The following is a 22,107-nucleotide window of genomic DNA, read 5'->3' on the forward strand; positions in this document are numbered from 1 at the left end:
AGTTCCTTCCCATGTTATATGCCAGAAACACAGAATTCCAAGAGTAAAATGTTTAGATAAAGGCTTAATGGTTGAAGTACTCAGAGGTGTTATCTCAGTACAACATCGCCACCTGCCTGATACAGCCACCAGGTACACTCCCTTTTTAAGAAGGCGGCTATTAACAAGCTACCAAGTTCTAATTGTGATTGAACAATTGACCCATGGAGGCTCTGTGACTTTCTAGACTTACTTGGGGATGGGTCAACTCAAACTTGGAAATGAACAAGATGGGAAGAGCCCAACCAACAGGGACTGCTATTCAAATGGAAATGGTATATTGCAGAGTACAGCCAGCCTGGTTGAGCAGAACCTTGGGTTTTACAGCCACTTTATCTTTTACTCCACTGCCTGAAACATGCCACTCCTTCAATAAGCACTGGATTCACAGAGCTTCCTTTAAATACCTGGGCCTGATTCACTGATGGTGAATGGATATGAAACAGTGGATAATAAATGGTACTTAAGCCACAGCCAAAACATTTATTTACTTAAATAATTACTTAAGCCACAGGCAAAACATCAGGTGAAACCTGATGATGCCCACTGGGCCTTGACAACTGTATAACCCCAACAACTCTGGAAGGCTGACTGAAGTAAGGAGCAATCAGCATGGTAGAATAATGCAAAGCCATCACCCCAGCTTTAATTCAGGGTTAGGCTAAAACTAGGACGGTTGGACCAACTATGCCCATTCATTTATATACTGTCTGTGGATGCTTTTGTATGACAGCAGCAGAGCTGAGTATAGAGACCGTATGGAATGCAGAGTCAAAGATACTTATTATCTGGTCCATTAAAGAAGAAGAAGTTTAAAAAAAAAAAAAAAAAGAAGAAGAAGTAGTTTGCTGACTCCTAATTCTGACAACCCTCCAGAAGTTTTATTTTTACTGACTTTTCCTCAGTTGACAATGGCCTGACCAGTGGTCTCATCTGCCACAAGGAAGACTAATCACTTGCAGATTACAGATACAAGTTTTGGGGGCCATGAGTTCTGCACAGAAATCATGGCTGCTAATTGAACAATCTGGACCACTCATGCCCAAGGTAAGGTTATAATCACTGATGGAAATGAATGGAATCAAACTGCTTATCAAGCCTACAATACCTTCAATTGCACTGTGATTGCCATCCAAATTCATCAATAAATAAATGTGTTGCCTGTGGCTTAAGTACCATTTATTATCCACTGTTTCATATCCATTCAAACTATGCATGACGTCATAATTGAAAAGAATATGTATTCTGCAGTCGTTGGGTTTGGTTATCTATTAGGACAATGTGGTCGATAGTGTTATTCTAATAATTTATGTCTTTTTTCTCTATTTATTCCATCAAACATCAAGAAAGTGGTATTAAACACCAATGTTTATTGTAGTATTACTCATCCTATTAATTCTACTTATGTTTATTAAATGTATTTTAAAACTCAGTTTTAGATGCATATATTTCTTTTCTTTTTTTTTTATTGCATTTTAGGTTTTGGGGTACATGTGCAGAGCATGCAATACAGTTGCATAGGTACACACATGGCAGTGTGCTTTGTTTGCTTTCTCCCCTTCACCCACATTCGTTATTTCTCCCCTGGCAATCCCTCCCCACCTCCCCGTCCCACTGGCCTTCCCCTTTCCCCCCTATACACCCCAGTGTTTAGTACTCCCCTCTCTGTGTCCATGTGTTCTCATTTTTCATCACCTGCCTATGAGTGAGAATATGCGGTGTTTCATTTTCTGTTCTTGTGTCAGTTTGCTGAGAATGATGTTCTCCAGATTCATCCATGTCCCTACAAACAACACAAACTCATCATTTCTGATTACTGCATAATATTCCATGGTGTATATGTGCCACATTTTCCCAATCCAGTCTATCATCGATGGGCATTTGGGTTGATTCCAGGTCTTTGCTATTGTAAACAGTGCTGCAATGAACATTCTTGTGCATGTGTCCTTATAGTAGGACGATTTATAGTCCATTGGATATATACCCAGTAATGGGATTGCTGGGTCAAATGGAATTTCTATTTCTAAGGCCTTGAGGAATCGCCACACCATCTTCCACAATGGTTGGACTAATTTACACTCCCACCAACAGTGTAAAAGTGTTCCTTTTTCTCCACATCCTCTCCAGCATCTGTTGTCTCCAGATTTTTTAATGATCGCCATTCTAACTGGCGTGAGATGGTATCTCAATGTGGTTTTGATTTGCATCTCTCTAATGACCAGTGACGATGAGCATTTTTTCATATGATTGTTGGCTTCATATATGTCTTCTTTCGTAAAGTGTCTGTTCATATCCTTTGCCCACTTTTGAATGGGCTTGTTTGTTTTTTTCCTGTAAATCTGTTTGAGTTCTTTGTAAATTCTGGGTATCAGCCCTTTGTCAGATGGGTACACTGCAAAAATTTTTTCCCATTCTGTTGGTTGCCGATTCACACTAGAGACTGTTTCTTTTGGTGTGCAGAAGCTGTGGAGTTTGATTAGGTCCCATTTGTCTATTTTGGCTTTTGTTACCAATGCTTTTGGTGTTTTGGTCATGAAGTCCTTGCCTACTCCTATGTCCTGGATGGTTTTGCCTAGATTTCCTTCTAGGGTTTTTATGGTGCCGGGTCTTATGTTTAAGTCTTTAATCCATCTGGAGTTAATTTTGGTGTAAGGTGTCAGGAAGGGGTCCAGTTTCTGCTTTCTGCACATGGCTAGCCAGTTTTCCCAGCACCATTTGTTGAACAGGGAATCCTTTCCCCATTGCTTGTTTTTGTCAGGTTTATCAAAGATTGTATGGTTGTAACTATGTTGTGTTGCCTCTGATACCTCTGTTCTGTTCCATTGATCTATATCTCTGTTTTGGTACCAGTACCATGCTGTTTTGATTACTGTAGCCTTATAGTATAGTTTGAAATCGGGTAGTGTGATGCCCCCTGCTGTGTTCTTTTTGCTTAGAATTGACTTGGCTATGCGGGCTCTCTTTTAGTTCCGTATGAAGTTCATGGTGGTTTCTTCCAGTTCTGTGAAGAAAGTCAATGGTAGCTTGATGGGGATAGCGTTGATTCTGTAAATTACTTTGGGCAGTATAGCCATTTTCATGATATTGATTCTTCCTAACCATGAACATGGAATGTTTCTCCATCTGTTTGTGTCCTCTCTGATTTCAATGAGCAGTGGTTTGTAGTTCTCCTTGAAGAGGTCCCTTACGTTCCTTGTGAGTTGTATTCCAAGGTATTTTATTCTTTTTGTAGCAATTGTGAATGTCAGTTCGTTCTTGATTTGGCTCTCTTTAAGTCTGTTATTGGTGTAGAGGAATGCTTGTGATTTTTGCACATTGATTTTATATCCTGAGACTTTGCTGAAGTTGCTTATCAGTTTCAGGAGTTTTGGGGCTGAGGCGATGGGGTCTTCTAGGTATACTGTCATGTCGTCTGCAATTAGAGACAATTTGGCTTCCACCTTTCCTATTTGAATACTCTTTATTTCTTTTTCTTGCCTGATTGCTGTGGCTAGAACTTCCAGTACTATATTGAATAGGAGTGGTGACACAGAGGGCATCCTTGTCTAGTGCCGGATTTCAAAAGGAATGCTTCCAGTTTTTGCCCATTCAGTATGATATTGGCTGTTGGTTTGTCATAAATAGCTTTTATTACTTTGAGATATGTTCCATCGATACTGAGTTTATTGAGGGTTTTCAGAATAAAGGGCTGTTGAATTTTGTCAAATGCCTTCTCTGCATCAATTGAGATAATCATGTGGTTTTTGTTTTTGGTTCTGTTTATGTGGTGAATTACGTTGATAGACTTGCGTATGTTGAACCAGCGTTGCATCCCCGGGATGAATCCTACTTGATCATGATGGATAAGTTTTTTGATTTGCTGTTGCAATTGGCTTGCCAATATTTTATTGAAGATTTTTTGCATCTATGTTCATCATGGATATTGGCCTGAAGTTTTCTTTTCTTGTTGGGTCTCTGCCAGGTTTTGGTATCAGGATGATATTGGTCTTGTAGAATGATTTGGGTAGGATTCCTTCTTTTTGGATTATTTGGAATAGTTTCAGAAGAAACGGTACCAGCTCCTCTTTGTGTGTCTGGTAGAATTCGGCTGTGAACCCGTCTGGACCTGGGCTTTTTTTGTGTGGTAAGCTCTTAATTGCTGCCTCGACTTCTGACCTTGTTATTGGTCTATTCATAGTTTCAGCTTCCTCCTGGCTTAGGCTTGGGAGGACACAGGAGTCCAGGAATTCATCCATTTCTTCCAGGTTTACTAGTTTATGTGCATAGAGTTGTTTGTCATATTCTCTGATGATGGTTTGAATTTCTGTGGAATCTGTGGTGATTTCCCCTTTATCATTTTTTATTGCATCTATTTGGTTGTTCTCTCTTTTATTTTTAATCAATCTGGCTAGCGGTCTGAAAAAAGCTCTTGGATTTATTGATTTTTTGGAGGGTTTTTCGTGTCTCAATCTCCTTCAGTTCAGCTCTGATCTTAGTTATTTCTTGTCTTCTGCTGGGTTTTGAGTTTTTTTGATCTTGCTCCTCTAGCTCTTTCAATTTTGACGATAGGGTGTCAATTTTGGATCTCTCCATTCTTCTCATATGGGCACTTATTGCTATATACTTTCCTCTAGAGACTGCTTTAAACGTGTCCCAGAGGTTCTGGCATGTTGTGTCTTCGTTCTCATTGGTTTCGAAGAACTTCTTTATTTCTGCCTTCATTTCGTTGTTTATCCAGTCAACATTCAGGAGCCAGTTGTTCAGTTTCCATGAAGCTGTGCGGTTCTGGGTTGGTTTCTGTATTCTGAGTTCTAACTTGATTGCACTATGGTCTGAGAGGCTGTTTGTTATGATTTCAGTTGTTTTGCATTTGCTGAGCAGTGCTTTACTTCCAATTATGTGGTCAATTTTAGAGTAGGTGTGATGTGGTGCTGAGAAGAATGTATATTCTGTGGATTTGGGGTGGAGAGTTCTGTAAATGTCTATCAGGTTTGCTTGCTCCAGGTCTGAGTTCAAGCCCTGGATATCCTTGTTGATTTTCTGTCTGGTTGATCTGTCTAATATTGACTGTGGAGTGTTAAAGTCTCCCACTATTATTGTGTGGGAGTCTAAGTCTCTTTGTAAGTCATTATGAACTTGCCTTATGTAACTGGATGCTCCTGTATTGGGTCCATATATGTTTATGATCGTTAGCTCTTCATGTTGTATCGCTCCTTTTACCATTATGCAATGGCCTTCTTTGTCTCTTTTGATCTTTGTTGCTTTAAGGTTTATTTTATCACAGATGAGGATTGCAACTCCTGCTTTCTTTTGCTCTCCATTTGCTTGGTAAATCTTCCTCCATCCCTTTATTTTGAGCCTTTGTGTATCCGTGCATGTGAGATGGGTTTCCTGGATACAGCACACTGCTGGGTTTTGGCTTTTTATCCAATTTGCCAGTCTGTGTCTTTTGATTGGTGCATTTAGCCCGTTTACATTTAGGGTTAATATTGTTATGTGTGAATTTGACACTGCCATTTTGATGCTAGCTGGCTGTTTTGCCCGTTAGTTGTTGTAGATTCTTCATTATGTTGATGCTCTTTAACATTTAGTGTGATTTTGTAATGGCTGGTACTGGTTGTTCATTTCTATGTGTAGTGCCTCTTTCAGGAGCTCTTGTAAAGCAGGGCTGGTGGTGACAAAATCTCTGAGTACTTGCTTGTTCGCAAAGGATTTTATTTTTCCTTCACTTCTGAAGCTCAGTTTGGCTGGATATAAAATTCTGGGTTGAAAGTTCTTTTCTTTAAGGATGTTGAATATTGGCCCCCACTCTCTTCTGGCTTGTAGAGTTTCTGCCGAGAGATCTTCTGTGAGTCTGATGGGCTTCCCTTTGTGGGTGACCCGACCTCTCTCTCTGGCTGCCCTTAGTATTTTCTCCTTTATTTCAACCTTGTTGAATCTGACGATTATGTGCCTTGGGGTTGCTCTTCTTGCGGAATATGTCTGTGGTGTTCTCTGTATTTCCTGCAATAGCATGTTGGGCTGTCTTGCTAGGTGGGGGAAATTTTCCTGGATAATGTCCTGAAGAGTATTTTCCAGCTTGGATTCATTCTCTTCATCACATTCTGGTACGCCTATCAAACGTAGGTTAGGTTTCTTCACATAGTCCCACATTTCTTGGAGACTTTGTTCATTCCTTTTTGCGCTTTTTTCTCTGATCTTGGTTTCTCGTTTTATTTCATTGAGTTGTTCCTTGACTTCTGATATTCTTTCTTCTGCTTGGTCAATTCGGCTATTGAAACTTGTGCATGTTTCGCGAAGTTCTCGTGTTGTGTTTTTCAGCTCCTTTAATTCATTCATATTCCTAAGGTATCCATTCTTATTATCATTCCTCAAATCTTTTTTCAAGGTTCTTAGTTTCTTTGCGTTGATTTAAAACATGTTCTTTTAGCTCACAAAAGTTTCTCATTATCCACCTTCTGAAGTCTAATTCCGTCATTTCGTCACAGTCATTCTCCATCCAGCTTTGTTCCCTTGCTGGTGAGGAGTTTTGTCCTTTCTAGGTGGCGAGGTGTTCTGGTTTCGGGTGTTTTCCTCCTTTTTGCGCTGGGTTCTTCCCATCTTTGTGGATTTATCCACCTGTCGTCTGTGTAGTTGCTGACTCTTTGATTGGATCTCTGAGTGGACACCCAGATTGTTGATGATGGAGTATTTCTGTTACTTGGTTTTCCTTCTACCATTCTAGCCCCTTCGCTGTACGACTGCTGAGGTCCACTCCAGGCCCTGCTTGTCTGGGGTGCACCTGTAGCAGCTGTATTTATTTTCTTTTTTATCATCCAGCCCAAAATGTCAAGGTGCATTTAAATTACGTGCATTTAAAACCAAGTTTAGGTGCATACACTTAAATTTTCCTGATAATTTGACTTTTGAACAGTACAATATATCTCTGGCAATAGGTTTTGTCTTAAATTCAATTTTAGTTGACACTAATACAGTCAAATTTCTAATATTCTTATTTTCATGATGTATCTTTTAGCATACATTTACTATCATATTAATGTCTCTATATTCAACATTATCTTATAGGCAATTTCCTCCTTTATATTGGAGTACATTAATATTTAATGTAATTTCTATATGGTTGAATTTTGAGGTACCATTTAATATTTGTTTTCTGTTTATCCCTCTTTTTCTTGTGCCTCTGCCTTTCCTTTCCTATTTTCTTTTGCATTAACTGAACTTTTTTAGTATGCCATTTTCATTGAAGTATTGATTTTTTATGTACAGCAATGTTGAACCTTGCAATAGTACAGCTCCATATACCTGCCTCCACCCAAGCATCTTCCATCATTGTGCTATAGTTGTCAAATGCATTACATGTACATAAAATACACACAGACTTATCATTTCCATATGTTAGACACAACTTTTTAAAAGGGAAAAATCATCCTTTCTATTCAACAAGAAATTATCGTATTCTTTATTATTTCCTAAAGATGCAAATTTGCTCCTGGTATTATGTGCACTAGCATAATTTCTAGAGTGGATGTCCTGGCTTTACTGCTCCTTCATCCTTGAGGGATATTGTTGCTTGATGGAAAACTTCAGGTGGCCAACATTTTATTCTTTGAATCCTTCAGACACCTTATTTCACTGTATTTTGACTTCCACAGTTTCCAATGAGAAGTCGATAGTGTGTTAAAATATACTTTCTCTGTGTATAATGCATTATTTTCTTCTGCCTCCTTTCAAGATTTCCTACTTACTTTGGTTTCAGAAAAATGATATGATGTCCTTAGATATGGCTTTTGTTGTATTTAATCTAGGGTGTTGTTTGCTTATCTTTTTGAAGTTGCAAATGTATGTCTTTTGACAAAAGTAGGAAGTTTTCCATTTTTAAATATTTTTTTCCTCCCTTACTGTCTCTCCTCACCTTCTGCAATAATTACATGTATGTTAGCTCTGATATTGTCCCATATGTTGCTAGGCTCTATTTATTTTTTCACTCATTCAGTTTGAAAATTTCTAGTGATCTATCTTCAAATTTATTAATCAATTCTGCTGTTAACACATCCATTTTTTATTCTGGATATTCTATTTTTAAGTTGTAGACTTTTCACTAGGTAATTTCTCACACTTTCTCTTTCTCTGCTGACATTTCCTACCCTTTTACTTAAAAGAAGCATATTTTTCTTCATGTCATTGAGCATCGTAATAATAGATGCTTTAAAATAATTTATACTAGAAAATAGAGACTTCCAGTTCCAAAGTGGTGGCACAGAAGCTAACTGGCTTCACTACCCTTGCAGAAAACCAAAAACAAATATATAGCAATGAGATTTTAACCAGTAACACCCAGAACTCAAATATGAGGATGAGACAATTTCTGAGGCCACAGAGAAGTGGAAAAAAATTCAGAGTGAATGGTCAGAGATTCAGACTTCCAGATCTGTGATGTCCCTCCCCCAATTCTGCCTGGCAACAAAAACATAGAAAATCTACTCCTACCTCATGGTGATTATACCAGAAAAAGTGAGACTGAGGTGGTAAACCAGGTTTCTTACCATCTTGGGTGCTCTGGCAGGAAACCTGTCCTTGCCTTAACCTGCAGTAAATATCGTGGTTCCCTGATGGGAGAAACAATCCTGAGGACAGGCGACAAAGTGGAGAGGCTAGACTACGATCCCAAGCCCAGGAAACTCTGTTCTGTTACTTGGCCAAAGGATACACCAAATTAAAGTTGCTGCTCAGCAGCACCATGCAGTAAGAGATATATTACAAAGGTCCCTGGGCACAAACCCTTGACACACTGTGGGGATAACCACTTTAGGGTGTTCCCAAATCAGGATATGCAGCACTCCATTTAGCAGAGCCGAGGTGAACCTGGGCTTTAGGTACCACCTGTATCCAAAAGGGAGGCAACAACTTAGCTGTAAAGATTCACTAAGAGGCCAGACACAATGCTTCATGCTTGTAATTCCAGAGCCTTGAAAGGCCAAGGCACATGAGAAGATCACGTGGGGCCAGGAGTTTGTGACAGGCCTGGACAACACAGTGAGAGTCTGTCTCTACACCCCCCACCAAAAAAAATTCTTTATAATGTTAGCTGGGTATGGTGTCACGTGCCTGCGGTCCAAACTACTCAGGAGGCTAAGGTCAGAGGATTGCTCCAGCCCATCAGTTTAAGATTACAGTAAGCAATGACTGCACCACTGTACTCCAGCCTGGGCAACAAAAATGCACTAAGAAAAATATACCCAATAAAACCAAAACAAGGTAGATAGATAAAACTTAAATAAATAATCCTTCAATGCAAAGATATAGCTAAACAAATGAAAAAAAAAATCAGCAATTAGGGAATTATGACCTTCCCAACAGACAAAGCAAAAATACAGTGACAGACCCTAATGAAACAGTGATCTATGAGCTCTCTGACCAAGAATTCAAAATAGCCATTTTAAGGAAACTCAGTGATCTCCAAAAAATAAAATAAACCACAGAAAAGCAACTCAGAAATTTATCAGAGAAATTTAACAAAGAGATTGGGGAAAAATATGAAAATATTAGAACTGAGAAACATATCTGCTGAACTGAAGAATTCATTAGAGACTCTCAACAGTGGAAAGGACCAAGCAAAGCAAAGAATCAATGACCTAAAATACTGTGTATTTCAAAATACAGTCAGTGGGGAAAAAGAACAAAAAGGAATGAATACCACCAACAAGATGTAAGTAATTACCTAGAAAGACCAAATCTAAGAATTACTGGTGTTCATGAGGAAGGTAAGGGTAGAAAATGCAGCCAAAGAAATAATAATGGAAAATTTTTCAAAACTTAAGAAAGATACAAATACACAGTTATGGGAAGAACTAAGAGCAACAAACAGATTCTATCCGAATAAAAATAATACTCTAACACATATAATAATAAAACTCTCAAAGGTCAAGGACAAAGAGAGGATCCTAAAAGCATCACGAGAAAAGAAGCAAATACTGTATCTCCAACTTTTCTGGCAACAGGCTTCCCAATGTAAATCATACAAGCCAGGAGAGAATGTAACATTTTCTTTTTTTTTTTTTTTTTTTTTTTTTGAAACAGAGTCTCACGCTGTCACCAGATGCCAGGCTGGAGTGCAGTGGCACAATCTCGGCTCACTGCAACCTCCGCCTCCCGGCTTCAAGCAATTCTCCTGCCTCAGCCTCCTGAGTAGTTGGGACTGCAGGCATATGCCACCACACCCAGCTAATTTTTGTATTTTTAGTAGAGACAGGGTTTCACCACATTGGCCAGGATGGTCTCGATCTCTTGACTTCATGATCCGCCCACCTCGGCCTCCCAAAGTGCTGGGATTACGGGCTTGAGCCACCACGCCTAGCCTGTAACAACACTTTCAAAGTGCTCAAGGAGAAAACATTACACTTCAAAATGAAAAGGAAATAAAGTATTTCTGAGACAAACAAAAATAGATAATTCAACATCACCAGACACACATAACAAGAAATGCTAAGGAGAACAATTCCAACCGAACCAAAAAAAACTCTAATGTCCAAAAAGAAAGCTTTTCAAGGTTATAAAACCCACTGGTAAAGAGCACATGGTGAAACACAAAATATAACTGAAATGGTAGTGTGCAATCCACTCATAACTCTAGTATGAAACCTGGAAGATATAGGGGGGATTCAAGATGGCATAGTAAGAACAACTCAGGATCGCAGCTCTCAGTGAATGTGCAGAGGGTGAGTCAAAGCTGCATTTCCAGACGGATCTTTGTTGCCCACAGAACGGGAAAATTCCCAGGTGTAGGAGAGACATGGGAAGCAAGCACAGCCATTTTGGCTGTTGCGGCCGCTTCGGCCGGTGCCTCAGCGCAGCGGCACTCTGCAACACTCTGCACAAAACACACTGGTCCGGGTGCCCTGGTAAACTCGCAATCTGAGATTTGGGAGGGCAGATTAGCATATCCATCTGATTAAACGGGACTTGGACAGTGAGCCAGACCAGGAGATTCCTGGGAAGTGGCGTTTGACCCAGCACAGTGGGTCGCTGCACAAGAAATCACACAGATCCCGGTGCCCTAACAGTGGCTGACTGAAACACCTGGGAGAGAGCCATTAGTTCAAGTTAAAAAAAAAAAAAAAGAAAGAAAGAAAGGCACTCTGAGGCAGGGAGCCAGGCGAGCAGGCTTGGTAGGTTTCACCCCCACAGGGACAAACAAAACGGCAATTCGAAATGCTCCAGGTGGAGAGTTTCACTGCAGGCACAGCTGAACCCAGGATGGTGCAGCTCGGTGGGGGAGAGGCATCTGCCATTACTGAGGCAATCCGCCCCTACTGAGGTACACTCCCATTTACAAAGAACTCAAACAGATTTACAGGAAAAAAACAAACAAGCCCATTCAAAAATGGGCAAAGGATATGAACAGACACTTTACAAAAGAAGACATACATGAGGCCAACAAACATATGAAAAAATGCTCATCATCACTGGTCATTAGAGAGATGCAAATCAAAAACACATTGAGATACCATCTCACGCCAGTTAGAATGGCGATCATTAAAAAATCTGGAGACAGCAGATGCTGGAGAGGATGTGGAGAAATAGGAACACTTTTACACAGTTGGTGGGAGTGTAAATTAGTTCAACCATTGTGGAAGACTGTGTGGCGATTCCTCAAGGCCTTAGAAATAGAAATTCCATTTGACCCAGCAATCCCATTACTGGGATTTATATCCAAAGGACTATAAATCATTCTACTATAAGGACACATGCACACGAATGTTCATTGCAGCACTGTTTAAAATAGCAAAGACCTGGAACCAACCCAAATGCCCATCGATGATAGACTGGATTGGGAAAATGTGGCACATATACACCATGGAATATTATGCAGCAATCAAAAATGATGAGTTTGTGTCCTTTGTAGGGACATGGATGAATCTGGAGAACATCATTCTCAGCAAACTGACACAAGAACAGAAAATAAAATACCGCATATTCTCACTCATAGGTGGGTGATGAAAAATGAGAACACATGGACACAGGGAAGGGAGTACTAAACACTGGGGTCTATTTGGGGGAAGAGGGGAGGGACAGCGGGGAGGGGGAGCTGGGGAGAAATGCCAAATGTGGGTGTAGGGGAGGAAGGCAGCAAAACACACTGCCATGTGTGTACCTATGCAAATGTCTTGCATGTTCTGCACGTGTACCCCAAAACCTAAAATGCTATAAAAAAAAAGAAAGATCAAACAAACAAACAAACAAACAAACAAAAAAGAAACCTGGAAGATAAATATATAAAAAATAATTATTACTATTAGCAACCTGTTAAGACATAGGTAATACAAACGATGTAAACTGAGACAACTAAAAGTCAAGATGCTGCAGGTGCCAGGCACGGTAGCTCACACCTGTAATTCCAGCACTTTGGGAGGCCTAAGAGGGCAGATCATTTGAGATCAGGAGATTGAGAGCAGCCTGATCAATGTGGTGAAACTCTGTCTCTACTAAAAATACAAAAAAATTAGCTGGGCATGGTGGCACATGTCTATAATCCCAGCTACTCAGGAGGCTGAAGTAGGAGAATCACTTGAACCCAGGAGACAGAGGTTGCAATGAGCCAAGATCATGCCACTGGGTAACTTCATCTCAAAAAAAGTAAAGAAAACCTAGGTGATGCAATAAAAGTATAGCATTTTTTTACATCTTCTTTTGCCTTCGTTTCTACTCTTGTATTTGTAATCTAAGTTGCAGTCTCTTTAAAACAACTTGTTATATCTATTATAAGATGTCTCTGTAAGCCTCCTGGTAACCACAACACAAAAACTTGTATCGAAATCTTTTAACTGACTCATTAAAAAGAAATAGCAACAAATTAACAGCATATTACCAGAGAAAATCACTTACCCACAAAGGAAGGCACTAAGAAATAAACCAGAAAACAAGCAAAAGAATGGCAGTAGTAATGCCTTACTTAATAATAACACTAAATGTAAATGGTCTCAATTATCCAACTAAAAGGCACAGAGAGGCTGAACGAATAACGAAACAAGACCACGTTATATGCTGCCTTCAAGAAATCTACTTCACCTATAGAGACACACATAGATTGAAAGTGAAAGGGTCAGAAAAGATATTCCATATCTGTGGAAACCAAAACAGCAGGAGTAGCTATACTTATATGAGAAAGTAGACAACCAGTTTAAGATTATAAAAGACAGAGAAGAACACTTTACAATGATAAAGGGGTCAATGAAGCAAGCATATGTAAGAATTATAAATATCTATGTAGCCAACATTGGATATCTCAAGTCTATAAAGAAAATGTTAATAGATCTAAAAAGTAGACTGTAAAACAACAAAAGAAGGAGACCCCACTCCAGTAATGGACAGATCATTCAGACAGAAAATCAACAATGAAACAGCAGAGTTAAACTACACATTAGATCCAATAAGCCTAACTGATGTTTAGAAAACATTTTATCCAACTGTTGCAACATATATTTTCTTTACCAGCACATGGAACATTCTCCAGAAGAAACCATATTTTAGATCATAAAACAAATCTGAACAAAATTGCTAAAGTAAAAATTATATAAAATATTGTTTATGACAACAAGGGACTAAAATTAGAACTTAGTAAGAAGAACTAGGGAAAATACATAAACGCATAAAGTTATAACATCCTCCTGAGTGATCAATGGGTCAATGAGGAAATTAAGAAAGACATTTTAAAATGTCTTGAAACAAATAAAAATGGAAATGCAATATAGAGGCCCGGCGTGGTAGCTCACGCCTGTAATCCCAGCACTTTGGGAGGCCGAAGGGAGTATCACTTGAGGTCAGAAGTTCAAGACCAGCCTGACCAACATGGTGAAATGGTCTCTGCTAAATATACAAAAATTAGCTGGGAGTGGTGGCAGGTGCCTGTAATTCCTGCTACTCAGGAGGCTGAGGCAGGAGAATCACTGGAACCTGGGAAGTGGAGGTTGCAGTGAGTCGAGATTGTACCACTGCACTCCAGCCTAGGCAAGAGAGCAAGACTCAATCCACCCCCCCAAAAAAAGCAATATACCAAAATCTATAGGATACAGCAAAAGCAGTACTAAAAGGCAAATGAAAGAAAAATGAAAGGCTTCAAATAAACAACTAATGATATACCTCAACAAACTAGAAGCAAGAACAAACCAAAGCCAAAAATAGTAGAAGGAAAGAAGTAATAAAAATCAGAGCAGAAACTAATGAAATTGAAGCTAAAAAATACAGATCAATGGAACAAAACATTGACTTTCAAAAATGTAAACAAAAATCAACAAGTCGTGAGCTAGACTAAGAAAAAAGAGAAGGCTTAAATAAAATCAGAAACAAAGAAAGGACAGATAACAACTGAGATCTCAGACACACAAAAAATCATTAGAGACTACTGTGAACAATTATACACCAACAAATTGGAAAACCTAGAAGAAATGGATAAGTTTGTGTAAACAGACAACCTCCAAGATTGAATCATGAAGAAATAGAAAACCTCAACAAACCAATAACAAGTAAAATTAAAGCTGTAATAAGAAGCCTCCACACACACACACACACACAAAAAAAAATCCCAGGACTTGACAGCTTCACTGCTGAATTCTACCAAACATTTAAAGAAGAATTAATATCAATTGTATTCAAACTCTTCAAAAAACTTGAAGAGGAGGACATACTTCCAAACTCATTTACAAGGTCAGCATTACCCTGATACTAAAACCAGGTAAAGACACAACAAGAAAAGAAAACTACAGGACAATATCCCTGACAAACATAGATGTGAAAATCCTCAACAAAATACTGGCAAACAGAATTCAACAACACATTAAAAAGCTCATTTACAATAATCAAATGGGATTCATTCCAGGGATGCAAGAATGGTTCAACATAGACAAATCAATAAACATGATATATAATATTAACAGAATCAAGAACAAAAACCACATATTTCAACAGACACTGAAAAAGCATTTTATAAAATTCAACATCCTTTATGACTTAAAAAAAAATCATCAAAATGGGTATAGAAGAAACATATTTCATAAAGACCATATATGAGAATCCACAGCTACCATCATACTGAACAGGGAAAAAAATGAAGGCCTCTAAAGACTGGAACAAAACAAGGATGCCCACTCTCCCTACTGTTATTCAACATAATACTTCCAGTCCTGGCTAGAGCAATTAGGCAAGAGAAAAAAATAAAGGGCATCCAAATTGGAAAGGAAGAATTCAAATTAGCCTTATTTGCAAACAACATGATCTTATACCTAGAAAAGGCAAAAGAGCTCACCAAAAAATTGTTAGAGCTGATCAGCAAATTCAGTAAAGTTGCAAGTTGCAAAATGAACATACAAAAATCAGTAGCATTTATATACACCAACAGAGAACAATCGGAAAAAAGAAATCAAGAAGGCAATCCGATTTGTAATATCTACAAAAATGTAAAATACCTAGGACTTAATCTAACTAAAGAAGTGAAAGATCTATAAAAAGAAAACTATGAAATATGAAAGAAACTAAAGACACAAAAAATAGAAAGATATTTCATGCTTATGGATCAGAAGAATTAATACTGTTAAAATGACAATACTATCCAAAGTAGTTTACAGATTCAATGCAATCCCTATCAAAATTTCAACAACATTCTTCACAGAAATAGGAAAAAAATCTTAAAATTTATATGAAGCCACAAAAGACCCCAAATAGCCAAAGGAATCCTGAGCCAAAGGAACTGAAGGCCTCACACTTTCTGCCTTCAAAATTTACTACACATCTACAATAACCCAAAAAATAGATACGTAGACCAATGGAACAGACTAGAGAAACCAAACATGAATCCATGCATTTACAGCCAATTCATCTTCGACAAAGATGCCAAGAGCATACAAAGGTGAAAGAACAGTCTTTTCAATAAGTGCTACTGGGATAACTGGATAGCTATGCAGAAAAATGAAACTAGACCCCTATCTCTCACGATAATAAAAATCAAATCAAAATGGATTAAAGACTTATTCTAAGACCTCAAACTATGAAACTACTAAAAGAAAACTTTAGGGAAATAGTCCAGGACATCGGTCTGGGCAAAGCCTTTTTGTGTAAGATCTCAAAACATAGACAACCAAAGCAAAATAGACCAATGGTATTACCTCAAGTTATCAAGCTTCTACACAGCAAAAGAACCAATCAACAACGTGAAGAAACAACACTTAGAATGGGAGAAAATATTTGCAAACTATCCATCTGACAAAGAGTTTGTAACTACAATATATAAAGAGCTCAAATAACTCAATGGCAAAACTCCCCAAATAATCCGATTTTAAAATGGGCAAAATCCAACCCCACTAGAGACAAGAGAAAAAATAAGAAAATTAAAAATGGACAAAAGATCTGAACACATATGTCTCAAAAGATGACATACAAATGTCCTATAGGTATATGAAAAAAAATGCTCAACATCGCTAGTCATCAGAGAAACACAAACCAAAACCACAATGAGATATCATCTCACCTCAGTAAAAATGACTTGTATCAAAAGGACAATCAATAAAAGATGCTGGTGAGAATATGGAGAAAAGTGACTCTTGTACACTGCTGGTAGAAATGTAAATTAGCACAGCCACTATGGAGAACAGTATGGAGGTTCCTCAGAAAACTAAAAATAGAATCACCAAACAATTCAGCACTTCTACCACCAGGTATATAGCCAAAAGAACGAAAATCAATGTATCTAAGGGATATCTGTACTTCCATGTTTATTGCAGCACTGTTCACAATAGCCAAAATATGGAATTACCCTAAGTGTTCATCCACAGATGAATGAACAAAGAATATATGGTATATATATACAATGACATATTCAACAATTAAAAAAGAATGAAATCCTGTCATTTGTGGCAACACAGCTGAAACTGAAGGCCACTATGTTAAGAGAAATAAGTCAGGCACAGTGAAACGTTACATGATCTCACTCCCAGGAGGGAACTACAAAAGTGGATCTTTGCTCCTTTTGCACTGCATAAGCATGATTGGGTTTTCATGCTCTTGTGTGAGATGTGCCTCCCTAAAGTGTCCTTAAGACGTTAGCACATTACCCATCTGCTGTGGGGAAAAAAAGTGGGTCTCATGAAGAGAGAGAGTAGAATGGCACTTATCAGAGGCCAGGAAATGTGGGGCAGGGGGCAATGAAGGGGAAGAAAAGGAATATAAATGTATTTATTACCACTGAACTGTAAACTTTAAAATGGTAAAGATGCTGAATTTTATAGGTATATTTTAATCTCAATTTTTTAAAGTGTAAAAAATAGGAGAAAATTGATGAGGAATATATAGAAACTCTGTACTACCTTCACAAGGTTTCTGTAAATCTAAAATGATTCCAAATTTGAAATTTTATTTTTAAGAAAATAATTTTTATAATTTTCTACATCTGGGTAATCTTGGGGTTCATTCTGCTACTGTGACTACTGTGATCCTAGGGATTGAAGCAACAGCTCCTGCCTGGGATTTTCCACTAGGAAAGTCCTCCTGGCAAGCCCTACTGTTTTCAGACTAGCCTAGCCAGCCCCCACAATCATATATGCCAATAAACCTCTTTAATGACCTACTGATTCTGTTTCTCTGGTAAAATCTTGACTAATGCAGAGGTTTAATCCAGTTCCTCTCATTCCATCAGGCTAAATGACAAAATTTATGATATGATTTTAAGTTTTTCAGAATTTCTCCCTGACCTCAAATATCTCCCTTACTGCTGTTCAGAGGGCTTCTAATTTTACCATTAAGTAATACTTTCTTTGGATCTTCTGGTATTTGAATATCCTGTGTAGGAGAAAAAGATGCTACTATGAGGAGTTTCATGATCAGGAAAATGTGCTCTGAAGAGAAGGCCAAAAGTATAGCTTGATGATATTCTGCTGAAGACATCAGGCATGTGTTTCATGGATCCACTCAACCAACAGAAGCCAGGAATAGAGACAGGGAAATCCAAGAAAGATCTGTGGATTGTCCTCTTGTCTGATGGCATGGATCTCCATGACATACAGAGGAGATACACAAGGTTTTTGAGAATGTAGTATCTGCAGAATCTGCCATCTTGGACTGACAGGCACAAAGAGAAGAAAGAAGACAGAACAAGAGGAGGAGGAGGAAGAAGAAGAAGGAAGAAAGAAGAAAGAAAAAAGAAGGAAGAGGAGGAGGAAGAGGAGGAAAGGGAGGAGGGAGGAGGAGGAGGAGGAGGAGGAGGCAGCGGCGGCGGAGGGGGCAGCGGGGGCAGTGGTGGCAGGGGCTACTGGACTTGCAAAATTCTACAAGCAGGAAACAGGCTGATAGAGCTACTTAGGTGGAATCCTGTGCTACCCTTCAATAAAATGTATTAATGACTCCAAGGGCAGGGATGTGGGTTTAAAGGTCCAAGTAGGACCAAGGTAGGAGTGGGCAGAGCCACAGGCCCAGAAAATGAAGCTGCAGTCCAGGAGGGCAGCGCCTCAAGCCAGATAGGAAACTCCAGCCTTGAAACACAAAATGGGATATGCCCTGCTAGATTTTAAACATGTTTGAAACCAGTGGCTCCTTTATTCTTTCCCATTTCTCCCTTTTGAAATGTCTATCCTATGCATGTCCTATTACTGCATTTTGGCAGGAGGTAACTTTTACTGTAGTTTCATAGCTCCACAAAGGCACAGGAATTTTGCCCCAGGATGAATTCCAGAGTCTCAACCACACCAGAGTCAGATGGTTGAGATGATGAAATTGAACCTTTGAGCTGATAATATATATTTTTTAATTTTGGACTTAAGAGTTGATGCTATAATCGGTTGTGACTTTTGAGGATACTGGTAAGGGAAAAAGGTAATACTTAGCATATGGCATGAACATGAATTCTGGGGGACAGAAGAGGGTAATATAGAGAAGTGAATTATAGCCCCCAAAAGATGTCCACATTCCTTAAAAGACCAAAGAGTTACTCTTTGGCAAAATTGGTGATTAAGTCATAGATCCTAAGAGAAGGGGCTTATCCTGGGTTATCCAGGTTGGTACTTAAAACAAGCCCATGTATCTTTACAAGAAATACAGAAGATGAGCAGACTCAGAAATGAGGAGGATGCAATACAATGAGAGAGAGAGGGATTGAGTGATGTGGCTATAATTCAAGAATGGGGAACGATCCAAGATGGCCGATCGCTAACATCCCGAGATTGCAGCTCTCATGGAAGGCGCGGAGAACTAGAGGACGCCACACTTTCAAAGTCTGGCTGCTCACGGAGCAGAAGATCCCCCAGTGGAGGAAACACACGGGTCGCCAGCATGACTCTCGTGGCCGGCACAGCGGTTCCGCCCGCACCTCGCGCAGCAGCTCTCAGAGCAAAGTAAACACATTTGGAGGACCCGCACGGGCCCCCAGCACAACACCAGAGCCCGGCGCAGCGACAGTGACGACACCTCGGCACGGCAGCGCTCTGCGCAGAGTAAACGGGACGGGTTCCCCTTCTGACCAAGGTTTGGAGTCCTGGGAAGGCAGAGTCGCCTACTACGGACACAAGAAGGAAGCCAGACAGGAGAATCCTGGGCAGAAAAGCACTATCAGTTTTAACGCAGCTGCTCTGGCCCTGGGAACTAACAACCTGGACGCCCACTCAAGAGACCTAATCTGAAAGTTGGTCATTTCAAAGACGACAGGAGGATAAATTTACAATGACGGGAAGAAACCAGCGTAAAAAAGCTGAGAATACTCAAAGTCAGAACGCCTCTCCGTCTAAAGATGATCACAGTTCCACATCAACAATGGAACAAGGCTTGATGGAGAACGAGCGCATCCTGATAACAGAATCACTCTTCAAGGAATGGATAATAACAAACTTTGGTGAGTTAAAAGAACATGTTGTAGCCCAACGTAAAGAAACTAGGAACTTTGAAAAAAGGCTTGATGAAATCCTATTGAGAATAGACAACTTAGAGAGGAGTATGAGTGAATTAATGGAACTGAAGAATACAATACAAGAACTCCGAGAAGTATGCACAGGTTTAAACACTCGAATTGTTCAAGCAGAAGAAGGGATATCAGAGGTCAAAGTCCAACTTAATGAAATAAAACGTGAAGAAAAGATTAGAGAAAAAAGGATAAAAAGGAATGAGCAAAGTCTCCAAGAAATGTGGGACTATGTGAAAAGACCAAATTTACGTTTGATAGGTGTACCTGAATGCGACGGAGAGAATGAATCCAAGCTGGAAAATACCCTTCAGGATATTATTCAGGAAAATTTTCCTAAACTAGCAAAGCAGGTCAACATTCAACCCCAGGTAATACAGAGAACACCACAAAGATATTCCTCAAGAAGAGCAACCCGAAGGCACATAATCGTTAGATTCACCAGGGTTGAAACAAAGGAGAAAATACTAAGGGCAGCCAGAGAGAAAGGTCATGTAACCCATAAAGGCAAGCCTATCAGACTTACAGCAGATCTCTCAGCAGAAACTCTACAAGCCAGAAGAGAGTGGGGGCCAATATTCAACATCCTCAAAGAACAGAACCTTCAGCCCAGAATTTCATATCCAGCCAAACTAAACTTCACAACTGAAGGAAAAATAAAATCTTTTATGAACAAGCAAGAACTCGGAGATTTTATTACCACCAGGCCTGCTTTACAAGAGCTTCTGAAAGAAGCATTACACACAGAAAGAAACAACCAGTATTAGCCTTTCTAAAAATACACCAAAAAGTAAAGAGCACCAACCTAAAGAAGAATTTATACCAACGAATGGATAAAACAGCCGGTCAACATCAAATGGCAGTAACCCTAAATATAAATTGACTAAATCCCCCAATCAAAAGACACAGCCAAAACCCAATGGCATGTTACATCCAGACCTGTTTCACATGCAAGGATACACAAAGACTCAAAACAAAGGGATGGAGAAAGATTTACCAACCAAATGGAGAGCAAAAATAAATAATAAATAAATAAAAAGCAGGAGATGCAATTCTCATATCGGATAAAATAGATTTTAAAGCAACAAAGATACAGTGGTAAAAGGATCAATGCAACAACAAGAACTAACGATCCTAACACCCAGATACGAGTGAGACAGAAAATTAATAAGGATATCAAGGACTCGAACTCAGATCCGGAACAAGTAAACTTAATAAATATTTATAGAGCTCTCCACTTCAAATACATAAAATATACATTCTTGTCAATACCACATCACACCTACCCATAAGTTTAAATGAAACATTGATTGGCCATTATTAATACCCAATTTTTTTCAAAATAAAACAATATTTCCATTTACTCTCCCTCTTTTTCTTCCTCTTTCTTCCTCTCCATTACTTTTTTTTCTTTCTTTCTTTCCTTCTCTCAAAAAAAAAGAAATCAACTTGTAAACCTCTAGATCCAGGTCCGCAATGTCTCTCTCATTGCTTGATTTCCTTTCTTCCCTTCCCTCACCCCAAAAAAAAAAAAAAAAAAAAAAAAATTCAAGAATGGTAAAGGCCACCAGAGGCTAGAAAAGGCAAAAAACAAATTCTTCCTCAGAATTTCCAAAAGAAGTTCAGCCTTGCTTACATTTAGATTTTAGATTTTGGCCTCCAAAACGGTGAGAGAATACATTTTAGATATTTTAGGCTCCCAAGTTCATGGCAATTTGTTATGATAACCACAGGATAAAAACCATTGAGTAATTTGAGACATTATCCTGAACAACATGAATTTTATAATGTGAATAATCTTCCCAGGATTGACATTGCTGGATTCTATGGTAAGTACATATTAATATTTTAAGTAAATGCAAAATTATTTCCCAGAGAAGCTGTACCATTTTATTTATTTATTTACTTATTTATTCCCTCACTCATTTTTGAGATGGGGTTTCACTCTCATTGCCCAGGCTGCAGTGCAATGGCGCAATCTCAGCTCACCACCATCTCCACCTCCTGGGTTCAAATGATTCTCCTGCCTCAGTCTCCTCAGTAGCTGGGATTACAGGCATGTGCCATCATGCCTGGCTAATTTTTTATTTGTAGTAGAGACAGGGCTTCTCCGTGTTGGTCAGGCTGTTCTCAAACTCCAGACCTCAGCTTATCTACCC

General features: G+C 39.0%; 1 protein-coding gene and 1 non-coding gene across 20 annotated transcripts in view; one reads left to right on the plus strand and one right to left on the minus strand.

The window, feature by feature from the left end:
* The window catches only part of BCAS3 (BCAS3 microtubule associated cell migration factor), a 754,554-nt gene that overhangs the window by 426,566 nt on the left and 305,881 nt on the right, over positions 1-22,107 (minus strand). The window lies entirely within an intron of this gene.
* On the plus strand, positions 17,027-17,127 carry LOC118154408 (small nucleolar RNA U13). The gene has a single exon (XR_004744270.1). It is a non-coding gene; the product is annotated as a small nucleolar RNA U13 (small nucleolar RNA).

The sequence above is a fragment of the Callithrix jacchus genome, chromosome 5, assembly GCF_049354715.1.
Source record: "Callithrix jacchus isolate 240 chromosome 5, calJac240_pri, whole genome shotgun sequence".
Lineage (NCBI taxonomy): Eukaryota > Metazoa > Chordata > Mammalia > Primates > Cebidae > Callithrix > Callithrix jacchus.